The sequence below is a fragment of the Carassius gibelio genome, chromosome B9 (assembly GCF_023724105.1).
Source record: "Carassius gibelio isolate Cgi1373 ecotype wild population from Czech Republic chromosome B9, carGib1.2-hapl.c, whole genome shotgun sequence".
In the NCBI taxonomy this organism is placed as follows: domain Eukaryota; kingdom Metazoa; phylum Chordata; class Actinopteri; order Cypriniformes; family Cyprinidae; genus Carassius; species Carassius gibelio.
In genome coordinates, this window is record NC_068404.1 from 7,342,042 (window position 1) to 7,355,501 (window position 13,460).

Genomic DNA, 13,460 nt, shown 5'->3' on the forward strand with positions numbered 1-13,460 from the left:
AGAAATTCCTGCTCATTGTGCCCTACTGGCCCAATTAGGCCTGGTTCCCGGAACTGGGACAAGAAGGCTGAGTCCTCCTCGTCCTCAAGCTATACACTCTTAGGACCTTAGTCTGGTGATCAGAGCACTCCAACAGGGCCCATTTGAGCCTCTGTAGTCAGTCAAGCTGAAGTTTCTTTCAATAAAGACTGCTCCTGGTTGCATCGGCCTCCATCCAGAGGGTAAGGAAAATGCAAGCATTTTCAGTTGACAAATTTTGCCTAGATTTAGGGCCGAGTGACTCTCAGGTAACTCTGAGACCTCAAGGATTAAAAGGATTCCAAGTGTTTATTGTCATATACCCAGTGAGGAAAACAAGTTTACCTGAGCATTTAAATGCTTACTTTGCCTTCCACAAAAATCGGAATAGATTTTTTTTTTTGTGCACACTGCTCAAATAGTGCTCAAATAGTGACATATATATTGAGTTTCTCACTATTTGGACATAATAACCACTCTCCTACATGATTTCTTTATTTGTTTTTAACATCAGAATTAATATTTACTCATTTATGGATAAATATTCATATAAACCGCTGTGCTCTGCTGCTCATATTTATCAGGCAAAGAAAATAAAAAGCCCCTCCTCGCACCCAAAACAGGTTGCCTGTGGATGAGTATCAAAAACAAGGTTGCCCTGCTCCAATTCACAGAGAGAAAGGAGAGTTTTATAATGATGGGGCACATATTTATACAACTCTTTATTCAAAAGGAAGAGCTGCTCCTTCCGTGCGTCATACGTCATTACGTTATTTCTGCGTCATTGCACATGCGCAGTTATTTCAGTTTCGTGGTTCAATCTGTTTGGGCGTTTACATGCATTCTCAATCGTATTGGAACAGGAATAAACCACCCACTTCAATCCGATGGAATTTTCATTTGGATCGAGCTCAATTAGATTGATTAAGATGTTATATGAAAGTTTTTCAATCCTATTGAGCCGTCAATCTGATTACAAATGGATTATTTGGGTGCATGTAAAGTAGCCAATTTGTGATATTTGCACCAGAGAGTTCCATATTGTAGACCCTGTCGAGCTCCTCCATCCCCTAGGCAGCCAGCCGTGGCAGAGCATCTGGGGCAAATGCTTCACTCTGTGTATTCTTGTAAACTGGTAGAAAGCTGGGTGCCCTATGTAGTGACCCTGACGGGATCTCATATGTGTATTCTTCCACAGTATAGCTCTAAGCTCTAAGCTCTAAGTTTCCCTGGATGGGACTTCCGCAACGTTCCTGTTCCTATGGAATGGGTATGTTTTCCCAGTGTTCTCCAAATCTTACTGAGTGGGTACTGCAGAGACAACAGTGACTGGTCTTCGTGTGAGACCTGGTCTGCACTCTAACAACAGTTTGGTTAAGACAAGTTTGTGTTTAGGTAGCTGCATTATCATTAATTTTACATTGGAAAAAGTGTCAAATGAACAGAGAAAAACTATTCTCATCCTAAGGTCATCCCAGATGTAGATTAGTTTGTTTCTTCGTCAGAACAGATTTCGAGAAATGTAGAATTACATCACTTGCTCAACAGTGGATCCTCTGCAGTGAATGGGTGTCGTCAGAATGAGAGTATAAACAGCTGATAAAAACATAATGACAGTAATTCACAAGTTAACCACGTGAATCCAGTCCATCCATTAACATCTTGTGAAGAGAAAAGCAGCTTGTACTTAAAAAGTTACAAATGGCATTAAATGAATTAATATGAATAAGCCAAAAGTTAACATAGCTAGTTATGAATTACCATGAGATTGTGTTGGCACAGAACACATTTAACACACGTTACTCAGAATTTATTCAGTAGTTCTCAGAAAATGGAGACCTTGGTGCTTTGTTAACAAAAGACAAACTTGCTTGACAAGCCAATGATTCTCTATCTCACCTCAGCATTCATTCAAAAACTATTTTTGAACTTGTGTTCAAATTGTTAAAAATCAGCCAACATTAGCAACCCAAACAACAGGTTTCCATTAAGCCTATGTGCTTAAATGCAAAGTCTAATAATATAAGACCACCTTGGTTTTTCACCAAACAAAATGATCTGATTTAAGTCTTAAAAATACAAATGGCATATTAAACTTTCAGACAGATGTACTCTACCCTTATCTGCAAAGAAAATAGTTTCCTATATGTCACAAGATTGCTATGCACGTCTGCACCTGTGCTTATCCACATTGAACCCAATAACTTTCTATTGTTAGGCATTTGAATGAATGACATTTTGAATATTTTTTTTTAAAGACAAAACTCTTGCCTGCCATATACATTTGTTTACATCAACATTATTGTAAAAATACTTTCCAAAAAAACTTTTACCACGCATTACTCGTAACATCTGAATGATCTGATCTGATCTAATCTGATGTGGCTCTTCAAAGGCTTCATTTATCTACAATATCTTTGTTTTATGTCGTAGAGACTTCTGCTCATTTGACAACAACTGGTATTTAAATCTTCTGGTTTTATTTAGCATGTCTGTGCGTGCAATGTGGCAAAGCGAGCTCATCAACTGCGGTTAATATGCTGTGCCAATCGACGCGTATCGTGAGAAACAACAGTGCTGTGGTTGGTGGCCTGAAGAATTAGCCAATCTCACAGACATTAGCTCAAATAATGTTCAAAATTAAGACTGCAAGATGGTGTAACAGTGCCATTTTCATTTTAGACTAAACTAAAATGACATTGCATATGAATCCTTTGTACAGACAGTCATATGTTTTTGCTTACAGTATTTTCATTAGATCATCTTAAATTGTACCAGAAAACATGATCAACTTGAGGAGTTCATGCAGCTGAAGTGAAGCAAAAGAGAAACAAACAAAATACTAAAACATTCTAAAGGTCACGTTAACTGTTAGTTTCACTTTTCACTCAGATTTTCACCATAAAAAAAGGTTGCATAATATATACATTTAAAAAAGTAGTTATCTTTCTCAGTGATCATTATTAGATACATAAACATCTATAAACGTGCAATGTTTTAGTGAAATTGAACATAAAGCAACAGTGCCTCCCCCTGAGTATCACACACACTGCAACAGGTCAGTGATTTTCAACCAGAATGTACATTAGACATCAAGTAGCGACCCAAAATGGTTCTGTACAAAGCAAACAAACTAAATGTATTAATATTACCACGAACTTCATAGACAAAACTACATGCAAAAAATGTTTTGCATGTAATTTGGTTTCTAAATGACTTAAATTTCAATGGTTTCATGCTTTCAGCAGTCAAAAATTGAATGCATAATGTATGTGTTTGGCACAATTCAACCTGTTCATGTTACATCTGTCTAATTTGGTTACTACAACCAAGGGACGGATACATTTTCTGCAAAATACAGCTTCATTTGGAGCTAGCCTTTGACTTAAAAAACAAAAGATATGAAAAGCATTTTCTCTTTCCTTTAAATATGACTTCACTAAATTTCTGCAGTAACCATGCATAATGCTAAGATACATTTTATTATTTACATTTGCTAGAATCTGGCACCTGCTTTTCATCTCCACAAAAACAAGAGCACATGAAATGTCATATTTTATTTCTTCACATTTGATCATTGTCTTTTATTTAGAAAAGACAGTGCAGTATTGCTCTACATCATAAAAATAATCCATGCATAAGAATCAGTCCAGTCTTGACATTTAGTTAAGGTTCACTGCATTGCTTTGATATCCTTCCTTACAGCAAAAGAGAAAAGGATGAGGTAACTCTGGGACCTTCTCATGGGTGAGCTCTGATTCAGCAGTCTCTCTGCTTGCAGATGAACTTTCAAATGAACTGATTTCCTGAAGCAATGGGATGTGCGGTCGAGTGAAGGAATATGACTATATCAGTCCCATGCAGAGGTGAAAAGGCACTGGCTGAAACAGGAAGCACTGAACCTCAATTTACTTGTGCATCTCATCCCACTATTCTATAGTAACACATGCATTACTATTAAATGACATGCCTATAGAAAAATCAACATCTATTAAAACAGCATCTATGTTGCTCACAGATTCAAATAAAAAAAAGGTATCTGAGTTCTGGAGGATTTTCTCTGCCTACAGCAAGGCAGACGGGGAATTGATTTTCAGAAAGTTTCAGTCTGGATTCTCATTTTCTTTAAAAAATATTATGGGAATTCTTGTTAACCCTTGATCAAATCAGGCACTGTGCTGCATCATATGAAACAGGCCGTGTTTATGAGAAACCAGTTATGAGATTCCATCAGCCCTGACGCCCTTTCAATAATTGATCGAATAACATCATGTATTACAAAAAGTATTATATGCTACTGGCTGGTGTCATTCTGATGAACTGATATGTGCGCTCCTCGCTTCCCTGCTGAAGACATCCATCATTCAGACAGACTGAGAGTCCACAGTACAACAGACAGCATGAAAGATGCACAAACTAATCTAATCAAACTTAAAATAGTCCTACGTGTTTCCCTAAAGATCTTTTGAGAAAAACATGTCTAGACATAAAACAGTGAACTCTGAAACAGTGCATGCACAGCAAATTAAGTGAATAATTTTAATCTAATCATCATATAAAGCTATCAAATAACTCTCTTAAGAATCGAAATATAGCTTAAAAGTCATATTGTATACTTTTATGATGCTTTTTTCCCTTTGTGGTAGAGTATAAATTAATTGCCATCCACTTTTTGTTTAATAATAAAAAATAAAAAAAAGTATAGAGTGATATATTGGGTCATATATATACTGTATATTTTTTTGGTGAACTGTTCATTATATATTTCAAATGTATTATTATATGTGTTTCTATGGATTTAGACATTTATTTTATTTTCACAATAAGATTTATTTTAATTCCTCTTAAAAACTATTCTTGAAGCATCCGTGCAAATTTTTCAAATATTGAAATATTCATGTTAAAAAAAAAAAAAAAAATATATATATATATATATATATATATATATATATATATATATATATATATATATATTAGGGGTGTAACGATACGCGTATTCGTATTGAACCGTTCGGTACGACGCTTTCGGTTCGGTACGCGGTACGCATTATGTATACCGAACGGTTCGTTGGAGTAATTAATTATATTTGAAAAAAAAAAAAAGAGAGAGAGAGAAATATAATGATATGCGTTCAACAAGGTAGCCCAATAACCCAAACAACGTAACAGGCAACGCCCCTGACACTCCCGAAGAAGAAAAAAACACCATCTTATATGTTTATGTTAGGCTACTCAGCAGGCGCTCGCTCACTCAGCACGCGCTGAAGGCTCGTTGCAAAATAGCCAATGCGTTTAACAGACTAGAAATGAGAAGATCCTCCAATAACCAACAGGTCTGGTGTTTGGGTGCACTTTGGATTCCCTTTAAGCTATAATGGTGATGGCAAGAGAGTGGTGGATAAAAAAACAACGGTATGTCGCATCTGCAACATGACAGGGTACACCAGCGGGAATAAAAAAAAAAAAAAAAACACCAGCGGGAATATCTGGGATATATATATATATATATATATATATATATATATATATATATATATATATATATATATATATATATATATCTGGGAAAAGACGAAAAAAAGGAGAAACATGCACGCAGCAAACTATCCCTGCAGCATTTAGAAACTATAGCTTACAGGGAATCCAACCCAAACACCAGACCTGTTGGTTATTTTAGGATCTTATATTTCTGGTCTGTTAAAGGCATTCGACATTTTGCAACGAGCCTTCAGCGCGTGCTGAGTGAGCGAGCGCCTTAGGGGCCGTTCACATATCGCTCCTAAAAACGCATGGAAAACGCTAAGCACGTCTTTCTCCTCCTTTCCAAAGCGCTTGGGCAGAAGCGCTCATGAGGCGTCTGTCTTTGCTAAGCAACAATGACGTGCTCTCTCTCCATGAGACGCGGAAATTTCAGCGAAGGATAAATGGATTTGCAGCTCTAAAAATCGCTTGCAGTAGCGCTGCTACTAAATTTATTTCAAAATTGCAATCCATATACAACTATGATCAGCTGATCCTTCATCTTGGCTGAGCTCTCAACGTTGTTACGGGAAAGGATGAAGCTGATTGGTTAGTTCTTGTCACATGACCCGCGGTGCGCTTGCGGCATTCTGAAAAGTTGAGATGTTTTTACATTTTGCTGTATCTAAAACGTATCGAACCGAACCGAACCGAACCGTGACATCAGTGTATCGTATCGAACCGAACCGTGAATTTTGTGAACCGTTACACCCCTAATATATATATATATATATATATATATATATATATATATATATATATATATATATATTTTTTTTTATTTTTTTTTTTTATAGTGTTGTTCAAAACTATGTATTAAATAAATAAATAATAATAAAGAATTTGACACATTACAATTCACATAATAATGCAGATAAATTAAAGACTCACTGCATGAGAATAAAACATGTAATTGCATAATAATCAGTGCAAAACACTGCAATACAATTATAGGTATAAAATGGTGTGAGAAATATTGGGCTACAGTATCACATTGCCCTTTGGGAGGTGGAAGAACAAGGTAAAGGGATCCAAATGCATAGTTTCAGGGTACAGTTCTGTTTTGAATCAGTTGTCTCACAAAACCCACAATAAGTCAGTGATTGAAAGAATGTGGTTTAGTTCAGTCTGTGCTGTTTATAGAGCAGTCATAGGGCAGATAGCTCACTTTGACATTTCCTTCTGACAGCGGAGCCTGTAGAGTCCTCTTCTTCTGGGATGCTCCCATATGGTCAAACACCCAGATCAGCAGCTGAAAAAGAAAACATTAATGACTGGGTATGTTTAAAGACAGAACCAGCAACCACTTGCATTTTATGGAAAAGAGCAGCTTGGACATTCTGCTAAATATCTCCTTGTGTGTTACACAGAAAAAAAGAAAAAAAAACATACACGTGAGTGAATTATTTATTTCTGGGTGAACTATTGCTTTAAATGCAAACCACAAGGTCATCTTCCATGTGCATGATTCGAGAGTGATGATATATTTTAGTAATACCTTGTCATCAGTGCCTCCAAAATCTGCCTTGTAGCACTTAAAGATCTGGCTGAGTTTCACTTCTCGTCCCACGCTGTCAATCACGCAGCTGTCGTCATTCTCCAGGAACACTTCTGCTGCAGCACGCAACTATCAATGTCCTGAAGTGACTCATGCAGGAAACACAGAATATGCTTTACACTGTCAGAGAGAATGTATGCATTTATAGATATTGTAAATGAGAATATTTTGGGTATTAACCTGTGGTGTGTACAGTATGTCTTAACTGGAGGGCAGCCCTTTGCACCACAGTTCAGTGCAAAAGGAATGAGAGTCTCAACATCAGGAAGTGCCACCTAATGGATGAAGACACTCATTACTAATGTTAATAGCATTCACAGATAACTTTAACTCCAGTGTTTCTCAGTCTTTTTTTTTTTGGTCTTAAGTACCTCCAAAATTTCAGTACACTACCGTTCAAAAGTTTGGGGTTAGTGAGATTGTTTTACGTTTTTGAAAGCAGTCTCTTTTGCTCAAAAAGTAGTAATCAGCTTTGCATCACATGAATAAATTAAATATTCTAAGGTAGAAAATAGTTGTGTAAAATTGTAATAATAATTCACATGATCCTTCAGAAATCATTCGTATATGCTGATTTGGTGCTCAAGAAACATATTATTATCAATCTTGAAAACAGTTGTTCTGTCATAATTGTTTCATGAGTTTTTGATGAAAAGAAAGTTGAAAACAACAGCATTTATTTGAAAACAGAAATATTTTGTAACATTTTTACATGTCTTTACTGTTATTTTTGATCTGTTTAATGTGTCATTCTCACACACAAACACACACACATTTTTAAAATAACTGTTTTTTCTTAGTGTGAAGAAATCGTACAACAATGGAACAAGAAGCATTCCATAAATGTTAAAGATTCTTCATAGAACCATAGCTGCCCGTTAAAAATGTATTATATAATATATACACAGAGTAGAATATCTTCTTTTTGGGATACCTGCAGCCGAGGGTCGTTCCTGGAAAAGGGCCTCATGAGTTGTGCCACACCTTTTCTATTTCCTCTAAGCACTCCGTTTTCAATATCCTGCGGTGTGAACACCTCACCACCAATGAAGTAGCTCACATAGTTGAAAACTGGAAAACAGGAGACCAAATGTACAAGCACTGAAAGCATTTCACATTTCCACTTTTTACTGTTGATCAAATCAACATGGCCTTGTAATCAACCGTCTGGTTAAAAGTGGAGACCCAGACTGTCACAATGACACGTACCTTTCTTATTTAAAACATAATGTGGCATAACACTCCTCAGGTCATTCACCCTCCACAAACATCAAATATCAAGTGCATGCAGCATTCGTGTCTGTGGCGAATCCATTGAACATGGTCTTGCATCAGTTTGATGAGATGCTGAAGGGGTGCGTTACCTTGCCATCTTCAGAGAGATGATCAGAGGAGAGTTTCAGCATCAGATTCCTCAGTGCCTCCGAGAGCTCACAGGCTGTGTCACAAACAGTAAGAATAAGAATGACTTAAGGTCATTTTATATAACTAGATATTCTTTTAAGAAATACCAGCACTTGTAATGCAGCAAAGAAATTATAGTGTTAAAGTTATATGTATGTTTGTTTCAGCTTTTGGTATAAATGAAATATGGGATTGGGAGAGGTGTGCCCGAAGCATAAATCCTTATAAGGGAAAACAACACCCCATCTACATCGGATGCAAGCAGTGTGACAAAATCATACTATAGAACCAATGATCTAGACAGTCTTTAGCTGATGCGGTGCAGACTCACATGACAACTGTCACGTCCGGTGTAGACACGGTGTAACAGAGAGATGACTGAGGACGATGGGGAATGATTTGCAAATCTTAAGTACCACTGACAAACATATAATCTTGTAAAATGTGTGGTAAGTACTACCACTACATCATATAAATAGAGTACGTGTGATAGCGAATGTCGAAAGTGATAGTGAAACAAAAGCGCTTGTGCATTCTTAAAGGGGCGGGGGGCATCATGATGTCTATCAGCCATCGGCGATGAATGATGGCATCGTCTGTTGACCCAACCCTACAATGGTAGAGTAAAACAACACCAGTCAAAAACAGCACTGTTTACAGCAAGCTGTTTCCTTGCAAGTCACTTTAAATGCAAATGAGCTGTGCTGACCCCGCCCCTCTCTTCCGAGCCGCTCTCTGAGAGATGGAAAACTTTGTTCATTCATTGTGAAACTTGCTAACTAGCACATTATTAGGAAAGGCGATTAGGAAACACTCACTTCTTCTGTAGGTGAGGCTGGATCACAAATGATTCGCACTAACATAAACATATTTAGGCAGATCGGGGTGCATTCCCTTCAGAAACAAACGCAATCCACTCCGTCTTCAGCGGCTCAGATGTCAGGAGTAAATTATGACTGCTATGTTCATTATTACATCAACAACAGAACTCCTCAATCACTTAGGAGTCATTCTTGTCTACATCTGCCCCGGTGGTGAAACAATGGAGGACTGATGACAGTCACTCAGGGCGGGTCTAAGGTAAAACACTAGTGTCAATCAACAGTCGTGGGAGGGGCTTTGGTCTATGTGATGTCACACAAACAGGAATCTGAGATAGGCTCGATTTGAGAAAGGAGAAATGATGTAATGAGATTAAAGAAGAAAAAAAAACCAACACTGGGTGGATTTTTACCATTATAGGCTATTTGTGTACACACACTGCCAATACACATTTCGGTTCAAACAACATGTAAAAGAGCATGTTGCATCTGATGAACCCTTTAAGAAGGAAGATTGATTGAAAATCGGCAGGCAAATATTATGAAGATGTCAATGCCGTTGTCATATTATTTAAATTCTATAATTTCAGTCCTAAAACATTTATTAAAAAATAACAAAATTAAAATAAAATAAAATAAATAGGGCTCCACAATTTTAAAAAAGTATCATGGTTTCCAATTAAAGTTATTAGGCAGCATAAATGTCTTTGACATTAATGATAGTAAGTTTCTTTTTTATCAAAACTTCAACCTTGCATCACAGGAATAAATCACAATTAAAAATATATTCAAGTAGAAAGCAGTTATTTTAAATTGGAATAAAATTTCACAATATTACATTTATGTATTTTTCATCAAATAAAAGCAGCCTTGGTGAACAAAAAATACTTTTAAATGTTTTGAAAAACATCTTATCGACCCCAAACTTTTGAACATTAAATCTGATTCCCCATTGCATTTGCACAGCAGGCATGTTAAAATGTTCAGCATCTTCAAAAAAATACATTTTGATGCAACGTGTGTAGAGTTAAATGGAATGCTGTAACTGACACGTCATGATTAATTCATGGCTGCACCTGTAACGCAATCCTGATTATTAATTTAAATAATTGTGAAGCCCTAATTACAAAAACTAAAAAAAGACAAACAGCACACCTAACTTTGAAAGTATAAAACTTGATAAATAATATTTATTATTATTAATAAACATTATTCCTAAAACTAATATAGAAAAATACATGATAAAGGTGTCTGTAGGTTGAAACTTAAAAGAACTGCAGTTTAATGCTCGATATTAGAAACTTAGAATAAACTCTGAGCAGAATGATTGAAGAAAATCAATACAGTGCTGCCTTACAAACACGTCAATGATAACAAGCAGGTAACTAATATCATCATAAATGATTAAAGAATCTTTGAGTATAACCACAAGCTTCATGCTAGAGATGCATGCAAAACACAAACAGGTCTAGAGAAGCACATTTAAGAGAAGTGAGGACAGAAAGATCAGGTTTCTAATGAGAAAGAAGAACTATAGCAGCAGGTCTAAGCCCATCATTATGCTGCTGTTTCTCAAGAGGTGAAGGCTGTGTTGGCTTAAATAAGACGTTACTGTCATCAAACTGGCTTTGTTTAGCCAGTCACAGAGTTCAAATGCTTCCTCACCATCCAACTCTGGGTGATTTCACCCACGTCCTTCCTATCTACAAAGAGCGAGTGGAGCCAGAACAAACTATGAGAGCCAACAACAATGGCAAACATGGGTTAATTCAAAGTGTTATTTTTCACAGTAAGTAAACATAAAAATGTCTCTGTGGGCAGGAACTCATCATTACTAATCAGTAATAGACTAGGGCTGTGTCTGAACACAGGGTTCAGGTTCGAATATGAGACTATATATTATAAATGTCCATTTTTCCTTTTAACACTTTAAAATAAGCTCTGAAACATTGTAGTTACTATATATAATAAGCATTATTTTAATATTATTTATATAAATATATATTATTTTTAATTGGCTTTTAATTTTGTATATTTACTTTTTATGTTGTTATGTGGTTTTGTCATATTTATTAGTATTTGTGACTGATTGGAGATGAGTGAAATCTACTCTACCCACCGGTCTCGAGTCCCATGAGAGATGGAAGGAATAAAACTGGAGCGACGACAGTGAAGGACGAGAGAGGACCAGGCCTGGGTTTCCAGTTGTATAAAAGATGGCCACTATAACAATAACATTTATCAGAGACTTTTATCCAAAGAAACTTACAGTGTATTCATGCTATATATATATATATTTTTAATCAGTATGTGTGTCCCCTGGGAATTTAACCCATGACCTCTTCCACTGAGCCACAGGAACAGTGCCTAAAGTAGACCTTTAGGGGATCGACTTATTCAGTTATCTTTCATCAATATAAACCTTGTCTGACCACAGCAGATGTTAGTGGAGAAACAGCTGGTTATATGGAAAGTTGGCTTACATGATGCAAGCACAAAAAATCCTAGCCCAGTCACTTAGATTAAAGAAGAAAAAAAAGGGGCAACACAAACAGCACTCTAGGCCAGCAACAGGGAATTACTGTAGGAAAACCTCTTAAAACCTCTTTCAATCTCAACATCAGAATCAAGGCTATTTTCCTCATGTACAGGTGGAGTGTCCAGCTGCACAGGTTCCTCTCGTACTGACAGGACGACATGCTCCAGACGCTCAGGATCCTAAACACACACACACACACAAACACATACACAATCCTGCATTTAGACATTCAAGCTAATGGCCTGGATGTCTTAATTTTCCTTACTTTTAACAATTAAAGCCATGAAACTTAAATAACATATGACAGAATTTTGGAATTACATATTAAACTGATATTCAATTATTTTGTTTTTGTTTTTTTTTTAAAAAAGAAAAAAAAAACTTTTAATGGCTTTCCCAAACTCCTAAATTAAAGTATATTTATTGATATTTTTTTCCTTTCATATTTATTACTATATTTTTTATATAGAATATTTTTAGTTATCTTTTTTTTTTTTTTTTTTTTTTTTTCAGTTTTAGTTATTTTGCTTTGCTCTTTCTAACATTTTTTCTTTTCTTTATTTTATTTGTATTTCAGTTTTAGCTTTTAGTTTTGTACTTCAACTTTAACATATTTTATTTTGATTGCCAAGGCATTTCTTTCATTTTCTAGTTCTTTAAATTTTATTTTTGACATTTTTTTAATTTACATTTTTATTTAATTTGTATTTTATGTAATCTTTAGTTTAATGCACAAAAATATCATGCAGTTTAAATCTTTATTTAATATTATTAACAACACTGAAAGTTCACTTCTGTATTGAAACATTGGTGGATGCGAAACCTGAAAACATCTTTTAAAAGAAACAAAACAACAACAAAAAAGGCTCATATTTAGCTGAGGGTGACAAATGTTTTCTGAAGTTCAAGCATGTATGCTTATTTGTTGAAAAACATAGGACATTTTATATAGTTATAAGCCTATCATAGAAAATAGCAAAACTATCTTTCTTTATATAAATGGACCACTCTAAGTATGGTTCCTCCTGTTACTATTAAATAAAGTGCATTTTATATTTCATTTAATTTCAAATACTTTTAAAGTCTTATAATTTGACGACAGTGGTGGCTAAACATTTGTACAATAATCTAAAAGACTAGAAATATTCATGCAGTGTCACTATTTATAACAGCCAGCAGTTTAATACGGGAGGCAAATCCTGTTTTTCTCCCAGTATTAACAAGATGGCCCACTACAATATTGCTGAAGCTAAAATCACAAACCTAACGTTGCCGATCCAGTATAAGCATGAGCATCAATCAGTCTATGGTCAGAACATAATAAGGGTTTTGCGGACGAGCCGTTCTTCTTCCAGCAGCCTTTGCTGGCGCGCGACTCTGTACACCTCTTACAGGTAAACCGATTTGCTGAGTAGGCAAATTTTCACTAGCTGTAAGTAAACGATTGAACATTGCTGTGCAATGTCACTGCGCCCTGTAATGCTATTCATAATTACTCAAAATAATATGAATCGGAAGCTGAGTGATACTCAAATAATTGAACAGAGCAGCATATAACAGGACAACAGAGGAGCATCATCCTCACAGCAGTGAAGCCTGC

At 35.8% G+C, this 13,460-nt stretch overlaps 1 pseudogene; it reads right to left on the minus strand.

Moving 5' to 3' along the window:
• Positions 1–6,348: 6,348 nt before the first annotated feature.
• On the minus strand, positions 6,349–10,378 carry LOC127964332 (uncharacterized; annotated as a pseudogene).
• Positions 10,379–13,460: the final 3,082 nt, after the last annotated feature.